The 27,948-nt window shown below is 34.6% G+C and overlaps 1 long non-coding RNA gene across 3 annotated transcripts; it reads right to left on the reverse strand.

Moving 5' to 3' along the window:
• Positions 1–25,491, reverse strand: LOC107006999. 3 transcript variants are annotated; one of them, XR_003575838.1, is made up of 4 exons: positions 24,794–25,491; positions 22,999–23,105; positions 22,623–22,708; positions 1–198 (listed from the first exon to the last, which is right to left on the reverse strand). It is a non-coding gene; the product is annotated as an uncharacterized LOC107006999 (long non-coding RNA). The 3 variants fall into 3 exon arrangements; XR_001454998.2 differs by lacking the exon at positions 1–198 and adding an exon at positions 16,389–16,600; XR_003575837.1 differs by lacking the exon at positions 1–198 and adding an exon at positions 18,515–18,791.
• Positions 25,492–27,948: the final 2,457 nt, after the last annotated feature.

Genomic DNA, 27,948 nt, shown 5'->3' on the forward strand with positions numbered 1-27,948 from the left:
AGTTGCCCAAACATGGCCTTATACAAAGCTTTGAAATGAAGGCGCGAAAGAAATGCTAGGGACAACATCCACTAGCTATGTCTAAACCTAAGGCTAGACTAAATTTGTAGCATCCTCGAAATCATGAGGACCTACCAAATGGTTTGGAGAAACGCTGAAGTCCAAACCGCTGCAAGTGTCATCAACCTGTCCTCTAACCTGTACCCATAAAAATAGTAAATACTAGGGGGTTATTACACCACTTGTACTAAGTATAGGTGTATGCACGCATACACATAAATCTATGCATGATCAATGAAAGCTCTTCCTAAGCAACAAGCAATTTCTGGAAAGTCTAGTCATTACACTTCCCTAATTAGTTAGTTGTGAATTGTGGTATGAATATGATGTATTTTATTGTATTCAAAGCACACAACTCATTTACTATATGACTACAAAACATTAATTTCATCAACATAATTTTAGAACAACTCGGCCGAAGATTTTAGATTTTTGATCCTCTTAGGCCGAGAGCTACTCTTTGTACACTTAGATTATTTTTATTCTTTTTCTTCTTGTTGTTGTGCTGTTCAATGATTATTTGGTCGTATGTTTTACTTATAAATGCAATGATTCATTTTAGTCCCATACACAAAATGAATCGATGTAACTAATCCAATGACTAAGGAATGATTTCCCTACCTTATAGTGAGTCATTCTTTACACTATATATTCATTACCTTTCATTAGAAATTATCTATTGATCATACCACTAATTTCATTTCTTTCATGTTTTATATATTATACATTTCATATACAGAGACTTCGGAATCGTTCATGTAGCATAAGACATCTCAAGTGAGGGCCCAACATAGGGGACCTCAACTCGAGGGCCTTCTTTAGCTAACACAGGTCTACTTCATTCATTCATTCGTACTTCAAATTATTCATTTCTTTCATTCATAGGCTGCTCTAAACACCAGATATACCTAGGATGAAGTTTAAGACTCTCATCGGGATGATGAAGTGCAATGACCAAGAGTGACCTAATGTCATTACTTGAATATGATTTCACCTCGTGATTGTCTTCCACAAACACCTTCGGTATCGTTCATTTCATTATCTTTCATACTTTGAGGCTGCTCTCATTCTTTCTTTTTTAACTTTAATCGTAACCGACATAGATCATGTGAGCATCATGAAATCCAGTGTCTGCCCCACACCGAAAAGAGGTGGAATCACTGGCCAAAGTTACCCGAACATGCTAGCATATATAGGGAGTCAAACCCTGTTATATCCCTATATTGACAGTATAGGTTCAAAGACTAGGAGATATAAGGAGACCCGTACCCGGCATGCTGGACAGTCTCATCTCATTAGAGTTACGTGAACCTCCGCCCTTCCTGAAAGAAGGCATCACCGCTTATAGCTAGCCTATCTGTGCTTAGTATAAATTTCCATTTCATTCAATTCATACGTCATGGAAGCTAGCTTCTAGTATGAGGACATCATAGCTAAACAGATGATTTCTTATCTCATCATTAGTATTAAGTATACATCAGTCTCAATACTTTTATTCGAGTGTACATAGAGACAGGACTCTACATTAGCTTTACACTCTCATAGGTGAGAACGGTTTGGTAACATTTACTTAGGCTTATTTGAGATTGCTATCATCATTCACATTATCCTATTGTCATATTGTCACAACATTCATTAGCATTAGCACATTTGCTTTTCATAATTACTCATCCCTTTTTACATGCATTTCATAATCTTTTAGTGTTGACTGACGCATAATTGAGGCTTGCTTCTAGATTGAGATCTACTTACTCTATTGATGACTGGTCATCCTTACTTTAAAATGATGAAATGTTTATTTTTCTTTTATATCATCCTTAATTTACATTGATGAATGTGAATTGTCCATTCATATCATCCTTAGGTGTTAATAAGACTAGTTTCAGACATTCTAACACCTTCATTCATGAGTAGTCTTTTAGCAAATTAGCTTTGGTGTAAGTAAAAATTGTCTCACTTCCATTAACACCCCATTCTAGTCACTTACTTAATTTAGAGCCCTATAATTATATTATAACTCACGTTACATACTTACTTTAGTGTAGTAGCTTCATATCACCGTTTATGGACGATGAGCACTTCATTCAATGAATTTCATGTGTTCATGGTTCATTCTTGTGGGGCATGTTGGAAGTTGTCCCAATGAATGTCATTCCCTTGGTTATGGATTCATTGATATTAATTTAGAAGTGCTTAATATATATTTCATACTCTTGCTACACAAAAATTGGCATATGATTAGTTTTGGCTCAAGCTTTGGGATGTTAGACTAGCAAATTCATTCTTTTTGGCATAAGCCAGTTTTTATGTGTGTTCATATTTAAATATGTATTAACCCTTAGCTAATCTTTTAGTCATTTACATACGTTCCTAGCCATTAGCATATATCCATTTTGACCAAATAGAGTTAGCCAACTTTATTAGAACAAGATAGCCAATTTATAGAAGATATGATTTCATAGATGTCTTTAAGTCAATTCTTAATTTATGGATTTTAGTGTAACGTTTTAAGAACATATTGGACATCATTGTATTAACATTTTATGGCTTTAACATCTTCATAATATCACAACAACAACAAGTCAACATTCAGCCAAAGACACATATTCACTTAACACATCACGGACTTAACTTAACATATTATCGATTCTTAATTATAATGATAACATTAACTTTACACAATTACAACTTTATAAGTTCATTCGATACTCATAATTCAAGAACAATAAATGTTAAGAACAACCAGCATTACATACCAACAACATGATATCTAACCGATTCAACATTGAAATCGAAAAGGATAGTAGGGAAGGGAAGTTCCACACGAACGACGGGGACAACCCTAGTTTTTAAGATCTTAAAAAAATCGTTCGAAGGAAAATACTCTTGGAGAAATAATTCCAGCAGAGAAATCTATACCTTAAGTATAAATTAATCTACGAAGACCACCTTGAAGAAACCTTGAAAATCGTCTAAGAAATTTTCTGTTTTTTTTCTTGCGTTTTGTTCAAAAAATTTCTCGCGCTTGTTTTCTTGTTTTAGTCGTGTATTTTTTTTAGTTTGAACGTGGTTTTTAGGTTTAGGAACTGACCTTGACTTATTCAACTCAGGTTTTATAAGTTAAGTAAATAAATTAATTAACTAATTTGTAAAAAAAACCTCCTAATTTGACCAAACATATGAGAATGTTGACTTGACCTAACATATGAAATTTTGGTGTTGACTATGCTTTAGGTCCAAATTATGACTTTATATTAATTGATTAAATCATTAATTTAATTAATTTAGGGACCTAGGGTAATACTAAAGTACCCCTATGTCATTGGAACAATACTCAACCCTTTAGGACCATCCTAGGTTAAGTACTAGGACGTTTCTTGCACTATACTAGGTTAGCATAAGAATTTTTGTTTGAACCCTTTAATTTAATTTATTAAATGGATTATTTAATTAATTAAGTGACCTAGGGTAATTACTAAAGTAACCTTAAGTCGTTATTACCGTAACTAATCCTTTGGACCATCCTAGGTTAAATACTAGGTTGTCTTTTTCTTGTCTCAACCAAAATCATGAAACTTCTTTGTGATTCGGTTTGACCCTTTAAATTAATTAATTAAGCTTATAAATTAATTAATTAAGTAGCCTAGGGTACTTACTAAAGTATCCCTAAGTTATTATGACCTTAACTAACTCTTTGGACCATCCTAAGGTAGGTACTAGGTTGTCCCTTTCTTGTCTTAATCAAAATCTGAAAATTTCATTTGTAGTTTTGGTTTTAGCCCTTTTCAATTAATTAATTAATTTGCTTAATAAATTAATTAGGTAACCTAGGGGAATTACTAAAGTACCCTTTAGTTTATAGGACCATAACTAACCTTTTGGACCATCCTAGGTTAGGTACTAGGTTGTCTCTTTAACTAGTACTAGGTTAGTGTCACCCTGGCTTTGGTCCTAGTTTGTCGGGTGCACTAGTGGGTCCATTTCGGTTAGACCTAGGTCAGTTAGCTATTTGGGGATGTAGGTTAGAGTCTAAATTTGGTTTGGAAGTTAGGCCCCACATGGAGTGGTCCCTTATGCACATTTGTTTCCCCTTAACTACACTAACCGAATTTGGTTAGGGTGGTCCCCTCCTTGATGCTTCTTCACATGTCTAGCACATGTGCTTGTACATGGTTGGTTGTACTTTCTAACTAAATATTATTTATGTTTCCTTTTGGAATGTTTACTTACTGTCCCAAGGATCCTCACTATGTCCTTGGGCACTACTTACTCTACATGATCATTTTAAATGGCTATGTACTACGGTACTAGGCTTTACACTTGGATGCCTAGTACCTAATATGTATGTTAAATATAATTATCACAATTTATTTTATCTTAGGGTCTTCTTTGCAGGTACATTTCTAAATAAGCTTGGACTATATTTTGCTTATTTGGGTATATATAGAAATTGGCTAACACCCCTTAGCGATTTTTATATACTATGCCCAATATTTATCAATATTGGGAATTGGAATTCCTATGTATCCCCAATATGTATTCTAACGGAATTAATGGCCCTTCACTAGATATATGATTTTTCGGATTGTTACAGTTTAGGGATGAAAACGGAGGAGAAAAGTTCAAACCAGGGGCACCGCGCCTCCCGTAGACTGATAAGAAAAACTTTGTCTGTAGGACCTAGGGTAATGATTCCATCAAGAGCGCCCCAACACGGCCTCTGAGGTTTGGGGCCTCGCGCCCAGGCCTCAAAGATCACCAACGACGCCAGTACAGCCAATTTATTCTCCACGCTTCCATACTAGTTACTAAGTGATGTACCCATGTTTCTTAATTGATCCCAAACCCTAAGGTACATCTAAACATCATGAAATTATCCACAAAAAGGACATAATAAACCTTGATTCCATAATACAATTCAAGGAAAGTTAAGATTAATGACAAAGAAATTAAGAGTTAAGTCTCAAAGTTAAGAAGTTAGTCAAAGCAAATATTATTATAATTTCAAGAGTCCTTATTGAGTGTTTTCACTTTATTTTAAGACTCAATTTTCAAGCTAAGAAACGAGTAAAAAGTTGAAGTACGTCCTTCAAAGAAATATAAGTGAACTATGTTTCCCTAAGTGTTGATATAAGACTCAAGTTTCAAGCTAATTAAAGAGTAAAGAGTTGAGTTCATTTCTCGAGAGTTATATTGGAACTAAGTATTCCCTAAAATTAATAATGCTTTTCACATTTTAGATAAGAGGAACTTATGATTTCAAAAATATTTTTGAGCACAAAAAGGGAACATTGATTCCAAAAGAGCTTACTAAAGCTAAATGTTGAGCAATTATGTCAACCCAATGAAGGAAGTTATTTTTGAAAAAAACATGAGCTAACGTATATTTTTTGGAGTAGTATTATACAGCGATATGGGAATGAGAGTTCATATTAACTCAAGTCTCCATGAAAACCATGTATTCATCATGGGTTCACATATGTTAAGCTAGTGGATCCATAAATTTAAGTAGTACTATGCAACGAAAAAAGTATAAGGTAGTTAAGGCAGCGTGGGCAACACGTTTTATCACCACTTAGGCTCATAGTGGTGATTGTGGTTTAGAGAATCTCCCACAAAAAAAAACTATTTAGTTCATATATGAGTAAAGTTGAGTTTATTATTGCATTATACTTAATGAACTAAGTGTTTTCATTATTGTACAAGCTTTCACACACACACACACACAAAGATATATATATATATATATATATATATATATACCATCTAAACAAGAGTATAACAATTGGGCATAGCCTATACATCAATACATAAAAGCCACATCCAGGCTATATAATCATTAGTACACAAATGAAAGGAAATGAACATATGTCTTTAAGACAAATCAACATCCAATGCAAGAAAGTGGCATAGTCCTCGAAGTAGTGAGGACCTACCCAACATAAGGAATAAAAATCCAAGTCTTCTTTCAAATGTCGTCACAAGCCTTCAATGACCGAAACCTAAAATGTTAAAGAAAAAGGGAGAAAATTTGTTTAGTGCATCACTGGTACTAAGTATGAGACCATATGCACACACAACATAAAGTTATGCTANTATATATATATATATATGTATGTATATCATGTGTCTTAATGCTTTATATTAAATAAATTTATTCATCAGTTGAGAAGAGTCAAGGTAAGTGTTCCTTCTTACTCCTTTCAACCTTAAGTTGTTGTTTACATTCCAACTTGCATACTCTACATTTAATTTAGTGATTCCAGTTTGCCTACATCATATAATGATGGAGATGCAGATAACCAAGATTAGCATCATCAAACGATTCGTTGATCCAGGTTAGCACTCGAAGCTACGGGTGAGCTTCCTTTAATTCTGGTGGACACATTTATTCACTCTTCAGTCTTTTAGCACTCGAAGCTACGGGTGAGCTTCCTTTAATTCTGGTGAACATTTATTCACTCTTCAGTCTTTCTTTTATATGATATTGTGGGGTCTATCCCAATATCCATCTTAGTATTATAAAGGCCTCATCGAAATTCAGAGAGTTTAGTTTAGAGTCTCTTCTTTGTATTGTAGATAATTTGCTATGAGATTTAAGGATTGTTTGGCCATGTAATTTACTTTAAGTTATATTATAAGATTGTCTTCTTATATTGAGTTAAGTCTTCCACTGAGTTAAGTAAGATAGGACAAGGGTCCGCTCAAGATAAGCAATGGTTATTGAGTTCCTGCCACATCTACGGTGTAGGCTCAAGGCGTGACATGCCAAATAGAACGATTTGGGATTTAATTTTGATTTTATTCACGAATGTCCCGCCATGGTGAGCCTAAATCCTTCTAAAGAGACCACGCCATGGGCAAAATAATCCCTCCATAGAGGCAAGAAACTACTGTATTGAATTAAGAATTTCAAACTCCCATTTCACAACATACCTTAAGCCTATGACACTAACAAACTCCCCATTCACGCTAAGATCGGTTTAAGGAGTTTTACTTGCCAAAATTAAATTTCATAAAGTCCCATTGGTTGATTCTCGTCTGAGATATCTAGTCATATGATCCAATGTGTAATTAGATCTCTTAATTGTTAGCATATTTCCCTTCTCTTTAATGACTCTGATTTGGTCAAAATCTGGACTAGGTTGAGAATTCCAATATACTACCAAAATGTTTTTTTGGATACATTTTTCCTGTTGGTTTTTCTATAACTATAAGAGCAGGTCATTACATTAAAAATCTTCATTCTACTTTTGATGATATACAATTGTCGTAATTCCTTTCGAAACATGTGAATCCCACTACCTTGTTGTTTGGTCATGTCATAATCCATTATATCGAGATATATGTTATTTGATACGTACTAGATTTTATTTATACTATATGCACAAATGACTTAGGGTCCGAAAAAACAAGACTAAGGGGGTGAAATGAGTGCAAAATTATATCCTTGATGATAACCATTCGTAATCCAAATCATTTTAATGTTACATTGCTTATAACCTGTTTACCTTAAAAAGAGAAAAAATTCCAAAACTCCAATCTTTATAATGAAAGATCATACATTAAAGCGTTGTTTGCAGACATACGATCTTTTAACTCATTCAATAGTTCTTAAAGGTAGAGGACCAAGTCTTACATAGACGGGACTGCTTTTAAATAGCCAAAGAAATCACGTGGAGATTATTTCTATTTTCACCCAAGACATTAGAAAACTCATGATACCCAGTGGTGAATGTTCCAAAATTTTCCTTCTTTCATATTTCATCTATGTAAATAATTGAACTAACCAGACGAGTCAATTTTACATCATCCTGAGCTCCCTTTTTATCAGTACCCATAAATTTTCAAATGCTATTTTATTCCAGTCCTTTGATGTAAAAAATTAAGATCTAGGAATTGTACATTCAACATTTCCGATTTTAGAACCTTAATTAGTTCATCTCGGCAACGTCTTTTCTTATTAAATTTTTGAGGTAGTAGAGGTTTTCATACCTCTGTAACTTCTTCCTGAAACATCAAATTTTCGTTTTCTTTCATAATATGTTTAATAATAACTATCTCTTTGTTAAGTATATTCGATTCAATAGCTTCAGACTTTTCGATTCCTTTTGGGAGCAACATACTGAATTTCTAAAATAGCAATCACATCTAAAACATGAAATAAATAAGCTTTGTACTTTCTTAGTTTTAACGAATCATATTTGTATATGAAATTTTTACTTTCATAATCATTCAAAGATTATATTAGAGAGTCCAAAATATTCTTCGTACTAGCAGTTTATCTCATGATCATGTTTCACACACAATACATGCACACAAGTCTAATCCTTTAAAATAAACGGTCAAACAAGGAAATGCATCAAATTATAGGCAAATTATTGAGTGTGGGTAAATGCTTTCATATGGTAGAATATTTCCATTAATATTAGATTTGTTAATGGGAACAATTTGATTTAACTTTATTATAATATTTAATGTATACATGAAAGAAAACAAAGAGTTTGACAATGTTTATAAGACCATCATTTTTTGATAAATTATGGACAACAAAGAGTTGATAACATTTAATTTATTTTGTTTGTCTTCTACGGAAATTGAATTATTAGTGTTTAATATTTAATTGGATAATTCATTCTACTTTAATTTATTGCAGGAATAAAAAAGGAATGCAAATATTAAAAATTTATTTTGTTAAGTATGTAAACTGCTTATTATCGATTTATCTATATCGATAGAAACTTGTAACATTTTAATTTTTCACACTTAAAACTACTTGCTGATAATTTACAATCGATCATTTCCAACAAGCTCTTAATATTATTTTTAAGTTGAATGATCATACACTAGTTGTGTAACATCTCGCATATAAAAAGAAACTATAAGGATGTTTAGAAATTAGAAATAGCTATTTTTGGAAATAAACGAAAATTTGGGAATTGGTAAGTAAGTTAAAATGAGTTTTTGGTCAACTTCAAACGTTCATAACTTTTTGCTCAATATGAGGAACGTGTACTTCCATGTGTGGTTCCCTTTGAACAATATTTCCAACGCCGCTGAGTTTGCGAAATTTTGAGTTCGGATGAGTGAGTTATGCCCTTTGGAAGTTGAGTTGTTGTATTAACGAAATATCTAATCCGAGAATTAAAAGAGTAAACGAGTCTTTTACTTACTCAATAAAATTAATTCATTTTTGTGACTTAATTGTGGTAAAACCAGACTTGGTTTTGTTTAAAAAGATTTAGAATTCACGTTAGGGTTTTTAGAGAAAGAACGCAAAAAAAAGAAGAGGAAAACCAAGAATTTCCAAGAACGGTCATTTTCTTGTGGATTTATTTAGGGCTAATCCCTAAGAAGGTATCTGAGTCTCTCATTGCGGCTGGGTTCATTCACCCACGCACCAAAAATGTTTAATTTAGTGAAATCCGTCCTAAAAAGGGTTGAAATTTGATATTCTTGACTTTTTTCATGAATTTAAATGTGTTGTTGAATTTTTTTAAATGTTAGAGTTTTCAGACCTTTAATATTGAATTTTAGAGTTGCTTTGAGTTAAGTTCATGATTAATAATGTTGGTTATCAGGATGTAAAATTATTTTAAGAATGGTATTCGAGTTTAGTTGAATGGGGGCTGAGAACTGAAGAAGGAAAAAGTCGGACAGCTTCAGTCAAAAAAGTATGTGTCTCAAAATTAAATTTCGTAAATAAATATTTAGGAGCATATCCACGTCGCGGACTTATTCAAACATTGTGATGTTATGACTTTCCCCTAGTTTATCTATTCGGAATCATTGCTAATAATCTTAGTGTCTTCCCAAACACAAATCAATACCCTTGAATCTATAATTCAAGGATCAAAGAGTCAAATTCAAGTAAGAGTCAAGAGCAGAGTTAAGAATCAAGTAAAGTGAGGTTAATCAAATTCTTCAAGAGTGTTTTACAAACGTCTTAAATTTGTTTAAAGGCTAAAAGTTCAAGTTAAGACGAGAATAAAAGACCTGAGTTCATTTCTTGAAAGCTATAGGGGACTAAGTAGTCCCAAATATTTATAAAAGTTTTCAGTTTTAAGACAAGAGTAAACTCAGATTTTCCAAAAGATTTTTGAGGAAGAAAAGGGAACATCGATTCCAAGTGAGCTTTTAATCTAAGTTTTGAGTAATTTTCTCAAATCAAAGGAAGAAAGTTGTGTATAAAGACATATGAGTTAAGTATATTTTGGAAGTAGTATTGAAAACCGATATTGGGATGCGAGTTCATATTACCTCAAGTCTCCATAAACTACCATCATGGGTATTAGTTGGTCATACTTTTTAGATGATCAAATGATTTAAGATAGTGGATACACTAAGTTAAGTAGTTCTATGCAACGTAAAAGTAGAGAACAGTTCTGGCAACGTGGGCAAGACGATGTATAACCACTTAGGATCATAGTAGCTGTTACCAGTTGAAGAATCTCCCATAGAAACTATATTACTTTATCATAAAAGTGAAGTTGTGTTTTTAATGCATTTTTTAATGAAATAAGTTTTTATATTGTTTTACAAGCTTTATATATGTTGCATGAGTTGTTGAATAATACTAAGTTAAGTTATTCAAGAGTTGAGCAGATCCAAGGTAAGTGTTTCTTCTTACTCTTTCATAACTTAGTTTTTTCTTTTTAGCATTCGAAATCGCACGCTCATACATACAATTTAATGATATAAGTTGTCCTGCATTATATCATGATGCATACACATGTAACAAGGATCAGCATCTAGTGTACTGATGATCTAGAAAGCAGCTCAGATTCAATCGTTGAGCATCTTTTCATTCTGGAGTACATTTTTATCATTCAGTTATATTTTTTTTGTTTTTCGGTGTTAGGATTATTGGGGTCTTGTCCCAACATCCCTCTTTATTATGGAGGATTCATATATAGCATAGTTAATTAGTCTTATTCTCTTGGTTGTAAACGTTTAAGATATGAGTTGTTAATTGGGTCAAGTATTACTTTTAAGTTATTCATTAAGTTATATCTTGTGATTAAGTCTTCCACTAAGTAAGTATTCAAATCCAAGATTCCGCTTGAGGTCAACAATGGCCTCAAGTGTCTGCCACGCCCAGGGTGTAGGCTCAGGGCGTGACAAACATGGTATGAGAGAACAGAGTTCAAGAGTCTTAAGGAGTCTATGTTGTTGTGTATGTAGAGTCCTATATATCAGTGTGATTGGAGCAACATCTATAATTAGAAGGATGAAACATTTAAGAATTTCTTCATTCTTTCATATTTCTTTCATGCGTTAGAGTTTTGTCTCTAAAAAGTTTCCCTCTAATTCTTGCTTGCGCATGTGTTCAGATTACCATGCCTCCATGAAGAGAAGTCAGAGGTCGTCCAGCTAGAAGGAATGTATAAGATCCTGAGTTACCTTATGCACCTGAAGAGCAACCACAAGGAAGGGTCACCATTGTTCAATTCTATGAGGCGTCCAAATGTTGAGCCACGTTTTGACTAATTAAGCTGGGCAGCAAAGAGGAGCTCGACCAGAAGAGGTTGATACTTCAAGGATTCGTAAGTTCTTAAGGATGAATCCTCAAGCTTCACTAGTTCGAGCACTATAAAGGATCCAGAAAATATCATTGATGGTGTTCGAGGTGATGCATATTGCTGATGCTGTGAGAGTTGAAATAATTTCATATCACATGAAGAATTTTGCTACGACTTAGTTTGATCAATGGGAAGGGGGTATGTTCAGAAGATACTTTATGGGGCGATTCATTCCACAGGACATGAAATAGGCTAAGGTACAAGAATTTCTTATACTAAAGTAGGATTCTCTAAGTGTTCATGAATATGGGTTGAAGTTCACACAATTATCTTGTTATGCTCCGGAGATTTTTAAGCATATGAGAAGTAGAATGAGTTTGCTCTGGAGATTTTTTAGAACATGAGGAGTAGAATGATTTTGTTCGTAGCTGTTTTTGTCCGTCATCAGGAAAATAGGGCATAGCAGCGATGTTGATTGGAAACATGGCCATATAAAGGTTGATGGTTTATGTGTAGAAGGTTGAGGAAGAGAAGATGAGAGACAAGAAAGAGTTTAGAAGTAAGAAAGCAAACATAGGGCATGAGTCCAGGTAGTATAAAAGTAGTGTGAATCATTCGCCATTTCAGAAGAAAAAGGGATCACCAACACCATCTGCTAGTGCATTAAACCTTATTGAGGTATGTTTGTTATCATCTTCATTTATGACATACTAATTTATTCAAGGAATGAAGATGATCATGTTGGTTATCTCAGAATAGTTCTTCAGACTTTGAGAGATAGAAAGTTGTATACCAAGTTCTCTAAGTGTGAGTTTTTGGTTGAGTCCGTAGAGTTCTTGGGCCACATATTTTCAAATGATTTTATAAAAGTGGATACTCAAAAAAATTAGGCAGAGCAATCCCCGAGACGGTTGTACTTAAAGTAGCTCTAGGAGGATGAGAGGCAATGAAGTACCTAGGATCTTTGAAGGAGTGGTAGTTTATGTACCAAAAAGCTTGGAGGGCGGAGTAGGGAAAGATGCCTCTAGAGTTATAGATTCAATATCAACCTCCAGAGATTTATCAACTAGAGGTGATCTCCTCCTATCCACCTCACCCCGTGTGTACTCGACATCTATGCGCGGGATGTTAGTTGAGGATTTAGCTCTAACTTCAATATCCATAGTGTTGTCAATAAGAAGTACAACGTAACGACACAACTATGTGATAAGTACAGCTAATAGAAGGGATGTTTGATGTTGTTTGGCCCTCATCTCAATCTCCTACTCTATAATTACCCCAAAGTTCAACCGCTTCCTAGCTATGATCGATGTGAGAATGGCCGCCTTTGGGTGGCATACGATGGACTTACGATAGAGCTAAAGATGAGCCCAAATTAATATTGTGTTGCTATATTCAAGTCCTTTTTACTAATAGGGGCTTCGACCTCAGTCCACTTCAGGGTTGTGTAAGAACTGAAGGGAGCTATAACCCTCCTCAAATCATCTAGTGTCTGTTCTATGGTCATGTTCTTGTAGTCAAGCTCAAAACATGTAGCCCTGTAAAGTGCTTAATTGATATAATCGTTGTTGCATTCCACTGTCCTGTCCCATACCATCACAGACTCCACCTATCAGAAGGAACTGGCCTTCTTCTTCTAAGTTATCAGATGTCGTGTAGAATTCTCTGATCCAGGTGAGAATTTATGGTTTATTGAGCTTGATAAATGCATTGAACATGTGGAACCGGAGTGTGCCCCACATAAGAGCGTAACTATAAGCCACCCCATCCTTGGACAATATCTTCTCCATTAGGATTGTCGTCAATTCATCATCCTTTAACCAGTTGAGTAAACGGGAGGTGGACCCTCAACATGAGATGTTGGAAGCATCCTCTTTGCCGAAGCTAGCATAGTATCAGCAGCTAGAGGGGTAGACTCTCAAATCATTCATAGATCTTCACGATCCATTGCACAAATATTTTCTCGTATGGTCAGTAGTTATTGGTCATCCGAAGGCGTAGATATTAAGACCTAATAATAAAAATATTCCCCATCACTTCAGATTTGTACTCCGATCTCTCAGCTACGATTGTTTTACCTTACCTCTTTCTCCCATTGGAAGTTCTGTCATACCCTTTCTTATTGAAGTTGTTGCTCCCTTATTAGTTACAATGCCTCGTGCTCATTTATGGGTCGTCACACCACTTTCAACCAACTGGTCCTAGTCATATCTACAAAACACATCGAAAATTGTTTGTAATTGTAAGGAAAGTTGCAACAATCAAGTTGCAGGAAGAAAATCATGACCATCCGTCAAGTAACTAGGGTGAGAAAAATTGGGCTCGCTGAAACTACCAACTTAATAAATATCAATAAATAAGGCATGTCGATGATGTTCAAGGCCCATCTGAGAATCGCCGACACAACTTGGCGAGCTCAGACTAGACCGCTGAATATTAAAGTGTGTTTTAGGGGTTAGGGGAAAAGAAAGGGCGATCAAAGTAACCTTTCAGTGAGTCGCCGAATAAACTTGGCGAGCTCAGGCTTCCAACAAAAGTTACACATCCAACTAAGACAACTTAACATATTAAGGGAAATCAAAGAGGGACGTTGGCGAATCGTCGAACAATTGGATGAGCTCGACCAAGCTCGCAAACCTTTCCAATGTGCCAGATTTCAACCCTGTTTCCACAAATCAAACCCCCAGCCCCCTAAATCAAAACTAAACACACACGCCACTAAATTCAAACATGAATCATAGGATCCATTCCTTGGGGGTACTTATAATTTCGCAAAAAAATGTCATTTGAAAACTTTTTCCTGAAGAATGACGTCAAATGCTCCATCATTGGGCAGTTACGTTATTTTGCACAATTTAGGTTACTCAAACATCAGTCCACTAAAGCAAATATTAATTAACTTCCCTAACAATTTAGATTCAATTTTAATTCATAAAACAAAGGGAATAATTTTTTTTAATATTTAAGAACGTGGTAGAAACACAAAAACAAGCAATCCAACATATAAAACATGATTTAACAAGAGACACATGCCATTTCAAAACATGTTTACCGAAAGAATTTGAGTTCAAAGACTAATCCAATGCGGGGAATTTGGAAAACCAACACGAATACCAAATTAAGAATTTTATAATCTTGGAAGAAAAGTAATCCAAATATGGGCACAATATCAAACACAAAGAGAAAATAAATTAGCAAAGAAAAGAAAATCTAAAGTGCGAGTGAGAGTGTACGGGGCTACAAATTCAAGAATATGAAAGTTTTCTAAATTTTTAAACATTTTGCCTTTTAAAACATTTCAGTTACGACCCTATTGGTGGTATAAGTTGACCATGCCAAACAACTCGGCCATGCGCTGAGTGGTAATTTAATTTGTCGAGTTTTATAGAACTTCTATGAAATTTCGGGGTCGAAACGCCGAACAAAATTGGGTTCCCCAACCTGTTCGGTGAATCACTGATTAAGAAATTGACAAATGAATTTTACAAACATCCACTTTAGGTTTTCGGAGTCCAACGTTTGTCCAAATCAAGCATGTCGACCTGTTTGAAGAGTCGCAGATTGGACTCTTGGCTCACCAAACGGCCTAATTTTTAAACACGCTCCACTTTTAAACCTGTATAATCAACACCCCTTATTCAAAATCAAACTTAAATCATTCAAAACATTGGTTTCCTCCCAACAAGTGTCGTATTTAACGTTGTGGCACGATGCAAGTACCCATACAAGCTTCATTTTTAGGAGTTTGTCATTAAATCACTAGCAAACTTCCTTTGTTGTTTTAAATTCAGATGCAACAAATATTGACCCATTTGGGTCTCCAGTTGCTTAATAGATACATAGTGAGAGGTCTCCATATGGGTGAGAGTCGATACATCTTCTTTCATTTCATTCAATAATTTATCGTACCTTCAACCTTGTTGAGGATGTGTTGGAGCATGTCTTCCGTGCATCCAACCTCAAAATATATGGGATTTTGACGCTCATGGGAGGAACATACCTATCCTTCTCCCACTCTCTTTCCTTCCAAGAGGCGTTATAGTCACGTCAATCTCAGTCACGGTCTCTCCAGCCATCATCTCTATTCCTAACTTAATGTCCACCTGATGTTGGATAATCAGCACGGTATCTCTTCATTTATTTTCTTGGAAGTTCACTTACTCATTGTACGACGCTTCAAATTGGGCTTCATCGGGGTTAATTCCATCGACACCTATAACATTAACACTCTTAAACCAACTCCCGTGACACTTTAGACAAAATATCAACCTGGGTCATCCTCTTTGCCATATTTTGGTCTCTCTCGTTATCGTTTTTTATCTTCTCGTTCGTCATTCTAAATCTTAGAGGATAGAGTTGGTCGTAACGAATGTACCATGACTGGTTGATGTTGTTAATACAATCAAGGAGTAGGAAAAATACTTCATAGGGTTGCTGCATTATATCACTATGACAAACATGATTACCCACTCATTTGTTCACCGAGTCAAGACTCCTATAAAAGTATTGCAACAAAAATTTTATGGACAATCCAAGGGTTGGGAATTGCAGCAACAAAATAAATAATAATGGCCCACAGAAATCAAAAAAAATATCTTATATGCTCATGGGAATCCTCATGTCGTCGATATTGGCACCCACACTACAACTTGGTTGGAGAACCACCACTAAAGACCAACTAATGCAACCAATATAAAACTATGGTATTTAAGTTAGCGAAGTAAGTTAAATAACTAAAGGCGAGGTTTCATTACTATATAAAGCTCTAAGAACTAACCAACAATGCGGAAGATAACCTAGAATATGAAAGTCAATGTACCCAAATTATAACAATATCCGTATCTCAAAGGAGATTACAAATGAACAATCAACTATCTAAAGCATGGTCTATGTCGGAAAATGGTGGACATAAACAAGAGAGAATTCCATGGCAGCCCAAACAATTTGGCTCACTCTTGAACTTGAAGCATCACCGATCTCCTAAGTGAGGTTTGTTAACAATAGCGTGAAGGTGTCCTCTACTCAACAAAAATAGGAGTAAGTGCAGAATCAGTATAAAACCACGTGTATTCGTAGGATCACGAGGCTATCCCACAAGTGTAACACAAACAAGCAAATATAACATTATAATACATGCATAAATATAAACATATTAAATATAATCTTAACAATCTATATCACAATTCACTTGTTTAATGGAATAGTTCGTCCACTCACTAAACCCAAAATAAAATTGTTGGCATGATGGAATGTGGCAATCTGATCTTATTTTTATGTCAAAACGTGGCAAATGATCGCAGTTAGTATGTCGGAACATGGCAATCCGATCCAAGTTAGAGTGTCATAAAGTGAAAGTTTATCCCAATCACACATCAATAACACATGAACATCATACATTCAAGTAATAATACCATGGTATCGATATTCTTATATCCCATATTAACATCGATGATCAACATTGCAACATGCATACATATACATTTATCAAAGTGAAGAAAAGAAAGTGTATATCACACAGTCATAGAATAACAACAATCACCTACCTCAAAACACTTTGAAACCCTAGATAACTTAATCCTTCCCTTTCCGGATTCCTTTGCTTTTTCGTGGTCTCCAATATATGATTTACGGAGAAGGTCCTAAAATACCCTCAAAGTATTGGAAATGGTATAAAATTACCCTCTATCCACCTATTGGCTCCAAAATACCATTCCTACCCACCTATTGGGTCCAAAATACCCTTGTCATCAACTTTTTTGTTTAAAATTAACCACTTATTTAACAATGTTATATTTAAACTATTTAAATATTATTTTAAATACGTGACGCTCAACTATTTGTTCTAATTGAACTTATTGATATAATTTATGAATCAATCCAACACCCACCCATTACTAATTAAACCCCTCCAAAGTAATAAACTCGTTACATTATTAATACAACAACAGAAAAACTACTGCCAATTGAGTGTTTTTTAAAAAATTTAGGCAAAAAATATATATAGAATTAAAAATCATACATTCAAGTGTCTAAATAAAAATTAGCGATAAACTTAAAAGTCTGACTATGTTAATCTTAATTATTCTTACGTCTCAATTATGTGATGTTACTTCATAGGTAACTTCTCTTCAGAATAATATATTTAAGGTTTTAAAACAAATCATAAATATTTATAAAATTCTATTATAAAAAGTGCATGAATTAATTGGGATGTATTACTTCTTTAGCTTTAATCATGAATTTATAATTCAATCTTTAAAGAGAATCCTATTGAAAGTGTCATCCTAAATAAGCGGCTGAACCTAAACTTAATTGGGGTTTCATTTCGGATTTGATTAATTTACACGTCATTTTCATGAACCTATAATTTCATCGTGTTTTAGTAGTGTTTATGACGATTTTGATATTATAATTGGATTATTCATTGTGTGGGGTTAGTTAGTAATGAATAGGAAGTGGGTTGGTTTATATATTATATTAATAAAATTAAATTATAACCAATAGTTGAACGCAAAGTATTTTAAAAAATATTTAAAGAGTTTAATTTTAAAACAATTAAAGAAGCGGTCAATTTTGAATCCAAAGGTGGATGACAAGGGTATTTTGGAGACAATAGTGGATGAAAATGGTATTTTGGAGACAATATGTGGATGAAGGGTAATTCTGTACCATTTTCAATATTTCATGGGTATTTTAGTCCATTTTCCGAATAATTTACATATGAAAATCAATAAAGAAACACCATATCCCCGAAAAAGATAGAATTTGTGAACTCCAGTTCAAAACCCATGAACCCAACTAGTCAATTAAGTTTAATTCTACTATAGGATTATTCTAAAAAGCCTTCCCCATCAATATTGACCAATTCTAAAATATTCTACGGATCAAAAAATGAGTTAGTGAAAAGCGTACCGCAAGCTTCTAGAATAGTAGAAAAAGTGTCGGAATAGACTAGGGGTCGTCTCTTAATTAACTCAAATTGTTGTAAAATACATAATAAGGTCGTTGAAGGGTTTTATTTGCGAATTTTTAACCCATCATCCCGCTAAAGCTTTACCTATCCCGTTGTAGTTGCGTCATTTCAGCAGCACAAAGCGAACCAGTGATCTTGTCTTGAAAAAACCCAAAAAACCTTAATTCCCTATCTGCCTCGCTCGCTACAAAGGCATTTACCCCAATTTAGCAGTGATTGCTACGGCGGCAAGAATCCTGTTATAGTGGCACAAAACGAGGTAGTAAGATTACAATATATTTTAAAATTCCCCATTTTTAACACATACTCTTAACCCACTACGCTCAGAAAGTCCCCTTAGCACCAATATTGATTCCGGTGATCTACTTATCCAAGTTCAACTACGTAAGTCGTACGGGTTCCTTAACGAGTTATCTATATGATTATGTAATTTAATCCTTATTTGGTCCACCTAATTGCTACCAAATTTTCTTACACCTTGATGACTTTAAATTCCTCCAAATTCGAATAATGCTGGGAATATCGTTGTACTATGAAAAAGTTTTTCCTGTCCCAATTTTTTCCAATTGGACTTTATATAATGACGAAACCTGGTCATTACAATAGATACCTATTTAAACATCACTCTTCACTGAGTGATTGTCTAAGGAAATGTAGGATAGAAAAGAAACAATGTAGTACCTAATTCTATGAACAATTGAAAATACTTGTCTTGCATATTATTTGCGGACTCTAAAGTAGCTTCCTTAACTGGACGATGCTTCAATTAAAACCTTTCAAGGACATAATATCCTTGGTCCTCAACTTACGAACATCACGATAAAGAATAGCAATTGGTTCCTCTTAATATTGTAGGATCTTGTCTAGAACTATTGAGTCCCACATAATGATATAGTCAACATCATCTTGATATCTATTCAAAATAGGCACATGAAATACAGGATGTACACTGAACAAATTTGACAGTAACGCCAATCGATACGCCATGGGTCCTACATGTTAAAGGATCTCAAAGGAATCAATATAACGAGGACTGAACTTACCCATCTTACCAAATCTTATCACCCCTTCATGGGTGATACCTTAAGGAGGACATTGTGGCCCTTCCATAATTCTATGTCTATCACATTTTGATCCACATATATTTTTTATCTACTCTGTGCGGCTAGAAGTTTAGACTGAGCAGTCCTTACCTTATCTTAAGGGTCATTCACAAAGTCTATCCCCAAAGGTTTTCATCTTCATCTTCAAACCAACCTATGAGTGATCTACATACCCTTCAATAGTCCTTCTAGGGCAGCCTCTATCTGACAGGGCCTGGTACGCTGCACAAGCAAGAGACCCTCGGGACAGTCTCTGTCCATCATAATCTGGTGCCCCGCGCCTCTCAAAGCTCCAGGGTCACCTGGAGATCCCATTTTTCCCCATATTTTTTACGAGTTCCTAGGTGATGTACCTATAATTCCTAGTTGAGTCCAACAATCTAAAGTATATCTAAACATCATAAAATAATCCATAAACGTGAGATCATGGTGCTTGTCCATAATCTAATTCAAGGAAATTAAGATCAAAGTCAAAATTGTTAGAGTCAATTCTAAAAGTTAAGAAGCAAGTCTAAGTGATTTCTTAATTTTTTCAAAAGTCTTAAACAAACATATCTACTTTGTTTTAAGGCTGAAGCTAAAAGTTGAGCAAAGAGTAATGAGTTGAGTTTAAATCTCAAAAGTTAGAAGGGAACTAAGTATTCCCAAAGAATTAAGTTTCAAGTAAAACAAAGAGCTAAGAGTGAGTTCATCTCTCAAAAACTATAAGGGAACTAAGAAGTCCCTAAGAGTATAAGTGTTTTCACATTTTGAGAAAGAAAGGAAGCTAGACTTCCACGGAGCCTTTGGCTAGTATAGAAAATGGGAACTATGATTTCAAAGAGAGATTTTAAAGCTAAGTTTGAGCAATTACTTCAAACAAGAGAAGAAGTTGTTTTAAAAACATATGAGCTAAGTACTTTGGGAGTATTATTGAGCAGTGATATGGGGAAGCGAATTCATATCAACTCAAGTCTCCATAAAACCTGTATTCAGCATCGACAAATAAAAGATCATAGTTTTTAGATGATTCCTTAATTCTTTCTAGCATAGACTAGTGGATCCACATAGTAGTTCAGGTTCTGTACCGATGACAAGGTATAGAAGGGTCCTCTTGCAATGTGAGGCAAGACATTGTACCATCTCTTAGACTCATAATGAAGGTTGTCAGTTAGAGAATCTCCCACATAAACTATATTACTTTCATATATAAGTAAAGTATCACACGTTCTAAGAGAAATGAATCAATTTACTTATTCTTTTAACAACACAACTTTTCATTATGTAGGTAATATTCAATACAATAACTTTTAGGAAATTCCACAGAAGCTAAAAAGATTTTAAACACATAAACCACGAATATCAAGCATTAGGTTCCACGTTTTAAGGGAAAGAGAACAAGGTTAAATGGCTTTTCCCAACACCAGATCTGCGACTGATCAACAAAAATTCAGTCAGCCACAAATCAAAACACAAAAAGCCTACTCAAAAACACAGAGTAAAGTATTGATATAGGTTTTTGCCTTAATTCCATTTAGAGAATTTGTTTATAGATTCTATTATGATTGTTCTATGTGTGGTATCAGTATCCTCGGAGGTTGAGGTTCATTCTGCTAGAACAAACTATAATCATAAACCACGAATATCAAGCATTTGATTCCACGTTTTAAGGGAAAGAGAACAAGGTTAAATGTATTTTCCCAACACCAGATCTGCGACTGATCAACAACAATTCAGTAATCCACAAATCAAAACACAAAAAGCCTACTCAAAAACACAGAGTAAAGTATTGATATAGGTATTTTACCTTAATTCCATTTAGAGAATTTGTTTATGGATTCTATTATGATTGTTCTATGTGTGGTATCAGTATCCTCGGAGGTTGAGGTTCATCTGCTAGAACAAACTAAAATCCCCTCTCCTTAATATATAACAACCAAACGCCTTTATATAACAGCCTCACAGAGGAATCGATTCCCTCAATTGCATTCACAATAGAAGCAAGGAATTATTTGATTGACTATGCCTTAGACAGAAGAGCTAAATTGGGTTGTTCAGTATGCAAAAAGGAAGATTGTGAATGTAGAAATATATAGAATGTTGTTGGCATGCAACACTTATAAAATTTGGATGGAGAGGAACCAAAAGAGCGTGTCAAGAGAGGAAAACTAAACGACAGATACTAATCAAGAAAATCATACGAGATATACATGGGCGAGGCTCAATGAAGAATAGACTACATAGTCATTTCGAAAGTTTAAACTATTGTCCTTAACCAATAGTTGAATAACTAGTCGAGATATGTTTAGAAGGACAGTAATTAGCAGATTTCGGGGATATCCAATTACTGCTTGTATATATGATATTTTACTATCACTTGGTAATAAAATCTTTATTTACCAAACAAAAATCCAAAAATTCAATTCCAGACGATAAGAAAAAGGGAACAAGAAAACTAGGTCCGCAACTGATCAACAACATTTCAGTAACCCACACGTCAAAACACTAAAGGCATACTCAAAATAATTGAAAAAAGTACTTATAGAGGTTTCTAACATACTTCAATTTGGAGAGCGTCTTTATGGATTCTTTTGTGATTATTCTAGTGTGTTATATCAGTCTCCTAGGAGGTTTATCTCCTAGAATAATGTGACAGCCACTGGCATTAATATATTAACAACCACACGCCTTAGTATAATAGCCGGACATCTTAATGTATATTAACAGGGAAATTGATTCAATAAATTGCATTTAAAATAGTAGACTGCGGAGATCAAAACACAAAACGATACATTTAGGAATCTCAAGTAACACTTAAATATTGTTTAGTTATTCAAGTGTATTTTCTGTTTTTTCTTCTGGTTAATGCGTAAATATAATGAACATAAAATAAAATAAACTATAGTGTTAACTTCTCAACGACAGTGCAACACGGGTAATAAAGTATTATAGAAGAAGAGGAGTGGAGGGGAGCGACGAACCAACCTGAAAGTTTCGTTGTTTTTGGACGTAGTTGCTGCAATTGAATTATAACTGTTGGAACCACACACCTTAATATAACTGGCAGATACCTTAATATATATTTAAAAAGCAATCAATAATCCATTGAATTCAAAATATAGCAGCCAGAGATCACAAACACAAAACGATACTTTTTGGAATCTCAAATAACTTGAAAATCACATTATTACCTAAATATTGATCAGTTTATGAAGTGTATTTTCTTTTTTTCTTCTCGTTAATGCGTAAATTTAATGAACATAAAAGAAAATAAACTATAGCGTTAACTTCTCAATGAAAGAGCAACATGGGTAATACAACATTATAGAAGAACATGAGTGGAGGGTAGCGATGAACCAACCTGAAAGTTTCGTTTTTCTTGGACGTAGTTGCTGCGATGGAATTGTAGTTGCTTGATGTAGTTCTTCGATTCAATATATGCTGCTGGGAGTAGTTCTTATGATTCACCTTAGAGATAAGCCAATTCTAAGTAAGTTACTCGCACATGTGCTTATATTAATTGTCTGGCAAAGTACAAGCAAACGGTCTGCTGCGTAATAAAATTGCAATCTACTGGTCTAGTGGCCTTTGCCAAGCACTAGGTAGTGAATTTGTTCATATTAGTAGCACTTTTCTGGTGCATCTCACAATTTACTTAGCAGTTCCAATAAAAAAATGTAGATGGGCTATCTCTATGGTAATCATTTTCCATTTTTTCCACGGAATAGCACACAAATAATTAAGGGGAGTGATGCTGATGAATTTATATGAACGTTTGCACTGGAAATGATTACAATGAGAGGTTTCAAGGTTAGAGTTCGAGCATGACTATTAAATTCTCATAATTCAAGATAACATTCCCCAAAACCTATAGTATTTGACAAGTAAAACACTCTTTCTAATCTGGACCTGTTTATCTGGTAACTTAAGATTGCAAATCGGCAACATACCAAGGATGGAAACTCTTTTATTCAGGGAAAGAAGCTAGTTCCTAGTAAAACTGAAGGAAACTCTAATCTTAACAACATAAGCAAACAACAAGAGGAGAATGGGAGACTTTAGTATTCATCAGAGAAGGGTGTGGAAGCTCATAAAAATAAGTACCCTAAGTGTCAAATATATTTTGTAGTGTGTCCCTACCATTCTAGAAACAAAACAGACATGAAGCAGACCAACATGACTGGTGATCCTCACCCTAAAAATCATCAGCAGAATGCCAAAAATGAAGTGATACTTATCGGTCCAATTTAATCATAAGTAGCACAACGTTGAGTGAATTGATGCACAGTAGCAGTAGTTGTTGTTCATAATACACTTCGTGCATTAACACAGAGAGCATAAGATACATCAAAAATAACTACTCAGCTACTATGTTGCTTGCTGGAGCCTATTTTACACACCAATATATGCAAGCAACCCATGCTAATACAGAAAATATATTTATCTTAATAAATAAGTGAAAATAATAAACAAAAGTATAATTTGAACCTACTGTTTTCCTACCTCCTTCAGCTGAAAAGGGACTTACCGCCATTTCACATACTACCTAAACATTAAGGGGTCGTTTGATATGAGGGAATAAAATAATAGTTATGGGATCAGGAAATAGCGATAGGATAAAAAATATTATCTTGTTTGGTTGGTATGTTTGAGATAACTTATTCCACCATTTATATCATAGTGATGGGATAAGTTATCCATACACATGGTGGGATAAGTTATCCCAGGATAGCTAACCCGAGGAGAACTTATCTTGCGATAACTTATTCCCAACCAAACGATCCCTTAATGCTTATGTATAGCTTATTGAGTTAAATCACTGAGGCTTGATTGATATGATTTTCTAGTCTTAGCTATTGATTTCAAAAGCATCATTTATGAAATACTCATCAAATCAATAAAATATACATCAGTACTGTGCGGTGCTTTAATAGTTTTTATTATTGAATTTTTAGGTTTCAACTTTTAACCCCTTAGATTTGTTATAGTCAGATGCACAAGGTTTAATTGTGCAAGTTCAGATTTAGCTAAATCACTGGAAGTTTATATAAATTCTGGATGAAAAATAAACTATACAATTGAATTCTCACCAACAGGGAAACAAGGGTAATAAAACACCATACAAACAGAGGAGTGGAGGGGAGCGACGAGCCAACCTGAAAGTGTCGTTGTTCTTGGACGTAGTTGCTGCGATTGAATTATAACTGCTGGAACCACACACCTTAATATATCTGGAAGACACCTTAATATATATCAACAGAGAAATCAATAATCAATTGCATTCAAAATAGTAGCAGCCCAAGATCACAAACACAAAACCCATACTTTATGGAATCTCAAATAACTTGAAAATCACAGTTATGAAGTGTATTTTTTGTTTTTCTTCCAGTTAATACCTAAATATAATGAACATAATAGAAAAGAAACAATAGGGTTAAATTCTCAACACAGAGCAACACGGGTAATAAAACATGATATATATAGAGAAGTGGAGGAGAAAGACTATCGGACGTGAAAGTTTCGTTGTTCTTGGACGTAGTTTCCGCGATAGAATTATAGCTTCTGGAAGTATTTCTTCGATTCAATCAATGTTGCTGGAAGGTCGCTGCTGCTAACGAATGAATATATGTTGCTGGACGTTGCAACTCTAATCGATTTACAATAAAAAATCCTAATGTGTGTAGGAGATCTTTTTAGGATTATTTTCCTCATAAGAAGCATATAGAGGGTTTTTGTTAGTAATGTTTTCCTTATTGGCCAGGAGTTCTTTTTCCCAGAAATTAGAGAATGGAGGGGGAAAAATTCAAGGGAAAGCGGAGTTCTAATATTCAGAAAAAAAAAGGGCATCTGGCTACTATTTTTTTGGAAATGCTACTAAAAGAGAACATATTGCTGGCCATTAAACATTAGCCCTTAATATTTTGCCTTGCATAAATATATTAGCGGCAATTTGCTTATTGCCGCAAAACAATTGCTGCTAAAGTTCAGTTTTATAGTAGTATAATCACACCCTAAGAAATGGGGTTTTAGCCACACATAATTAAAATAAAGAAACAATTACCAAATACATGCACCATGATCTCGGTAAATGTTCCCAAGCCTTCACAATGGAACAAATCAAACAAATTTAGAAACCCACTTGCAAATCATCACAATTAAGCTTGGAAATCCTCGAAGTCTATACTAAGAGCTACAAACTAAGAGAAAACCTTTATTCTAGGAAGGGAATGCAATACCTGGGAGAAAACTCTTAAAAACCTCTTTAAAATTCAATTTATAGTTTCCCAAAATTTAGCCTGAAAGTCTAGTCGACGATATAAGTCAGGCTCACCGATTGGTTTGGTGATCCTCCTTTTTCTCCCTTCTATAACCATTTTGCATTGGTCGTCAACATCTCAGGTCCTTTAATTTTAGGTGGCCGGTACTTTTGTCGTGGAATCTATTGACGATTTTTTGAATGCTAACATATATCGCCAACTTGGTTTCTTCCCCAGGGTTGGCGCATTGAAACATTAAGCAAGCCCATGAGCCACAAGGCGGTATGCCAAGTGGTCTTGGCAATCACCAGTATTTCCGTTTCTCCACTTCTTTAGCTTGTTTAGCTCCTTTTTTTTCCTAGTGGCTTCCTTGACTTTCTCCTTAGCTCATATACCTTAAAATCAATTCTTTAACATTAGTTTATGGCATACGTTAGGCTTCTGAGGACACTAAAACAATCAAAATAAAGTTATAAATTAGCCCCAATCTTGGACATATAAAGAAGCATGATTTTATTTGGGTAGTGGTTTATGAATTGACTGAGTCAACCCAATTTATTCAGATCAATGCTCAGTAGTTGGCTAAGGTTTATGTTATGAAGATAGTGAGGCTGCACAAGGTTCCCCATTCTATCATATCAGAACTATGGTATGTAGTTCACATCAGTTATGGAGAAAATTGCATTAGGAGTTCGTCACTCAGCCCACTTTTAGCACAACATTCCACCAAGACTGGCAATCAGAGAGAACGATTTAAGTGTTAGAGGACATGTTTAGGTCATGTGTGATTGAATTTGGAGGGCTTTGGGATAAGTTCCTACTATTGTGTGAGTTCTCCAATAATAACAGTTAACACACAAGAATTGACATGGCAACGTTCAAGAAACTTTATGGGAGAAAATGTAGATCAAGCATAGAGTGGTTTGAGACTTAAAATGTGAATCCTTTAGGGTTGAGTGTTTGAAGGATGGACAAGATAAGGTAAGAGAAATTCAATCTAAACTTCTGGTAGTCAAGATTTGGCAGAAAAAGGTACGTGGACCTATAAGGTAAGGGACATGACATTTGAGGGAGAAACTTATTCTATAAGTGTCACCTATAAAAGGGGTGAAGAGATTCAATAAGAAGGGCAAGCTTAGTCCTTTATACATTGGTTCATTTATGATTCTTGATTGTGTAGGGACAACGACTTATTGATTGTTCTTACCCCCTAGCTTATTTGGAGTTCATATGGTTTTTCATATATCTATGTTGAAGAAGTATCATGGGGACAGAGACGACATCATAAAATTGGACTCACTTTTGTTAAACAGGTCCATTAGTTAAAAGAGGAACCAATTGAAATTTTTGACAGTAATGTTCGGAAGTTGAGAACAAAGAATATTAATTTTGTGAAAGTTCAATTGAAGCACCATCATGTTGAAGAAGCAACTAGGGAAACCGAGAAGTACATACGGCACAAGTATCCTCGGTTGATAAACAATTCATGTACTACTCTTCTCTAACTTTAGCTAGTTTTTCCTAGTTTATCCTTAGGGACGAGTGATGGGTATATTGGTTTCTATTATAATGTCATGTACCCGTCATTATTGAAAAGCCAACGAGTAATTAATTTGGGCAACAACACTTTTTCATTGTGACTTGATAATTGTAGCCTAGTACTAATTTGGAAAAGATATATGTTAGGTAATGTTTAGGAAATTTTGAAAAATGAATGGGGAATGTAATTATGAATTTGATCACATGAGTGGATATCAAAGGCATTAAGGAGCCCCTACGGCATTACGGAATCAAATTTAGGTGAGTACAACTCCCAAAACTTATCTTGGTGTGAAAGGATAGCTTAAGAACCTGCTAGTTTAAATGTCTGTTGTGAAATGGGAGTTGTGATTTCAATTTCCAAGATTTTTTATTCGTGCAAGCCTCCAAGGTGGGATTATTCCTGCCAGGGGTAAGGTCACTGAGGTGGGTTGGGGTCCACCTTAGCGAGCTAGTCGCGAATTATGTCGGGCGAAAATTCAATTTCATTAATTTTTTACAAACTTTTCTCTTAA

The sequence above is a fragment of the Solanum pennellii genome, chromosome 12 (assembly GCF_001406875.1).
Source record: "Solanum pennellii chromosome 12, SPENNV200".
Lineage (NCBI taxonomy): Eukaryota > Viridiplantae > Streptophyta > Magnoliopsida > Solanales > Solanaceae > Solanum > Solanum pennellii.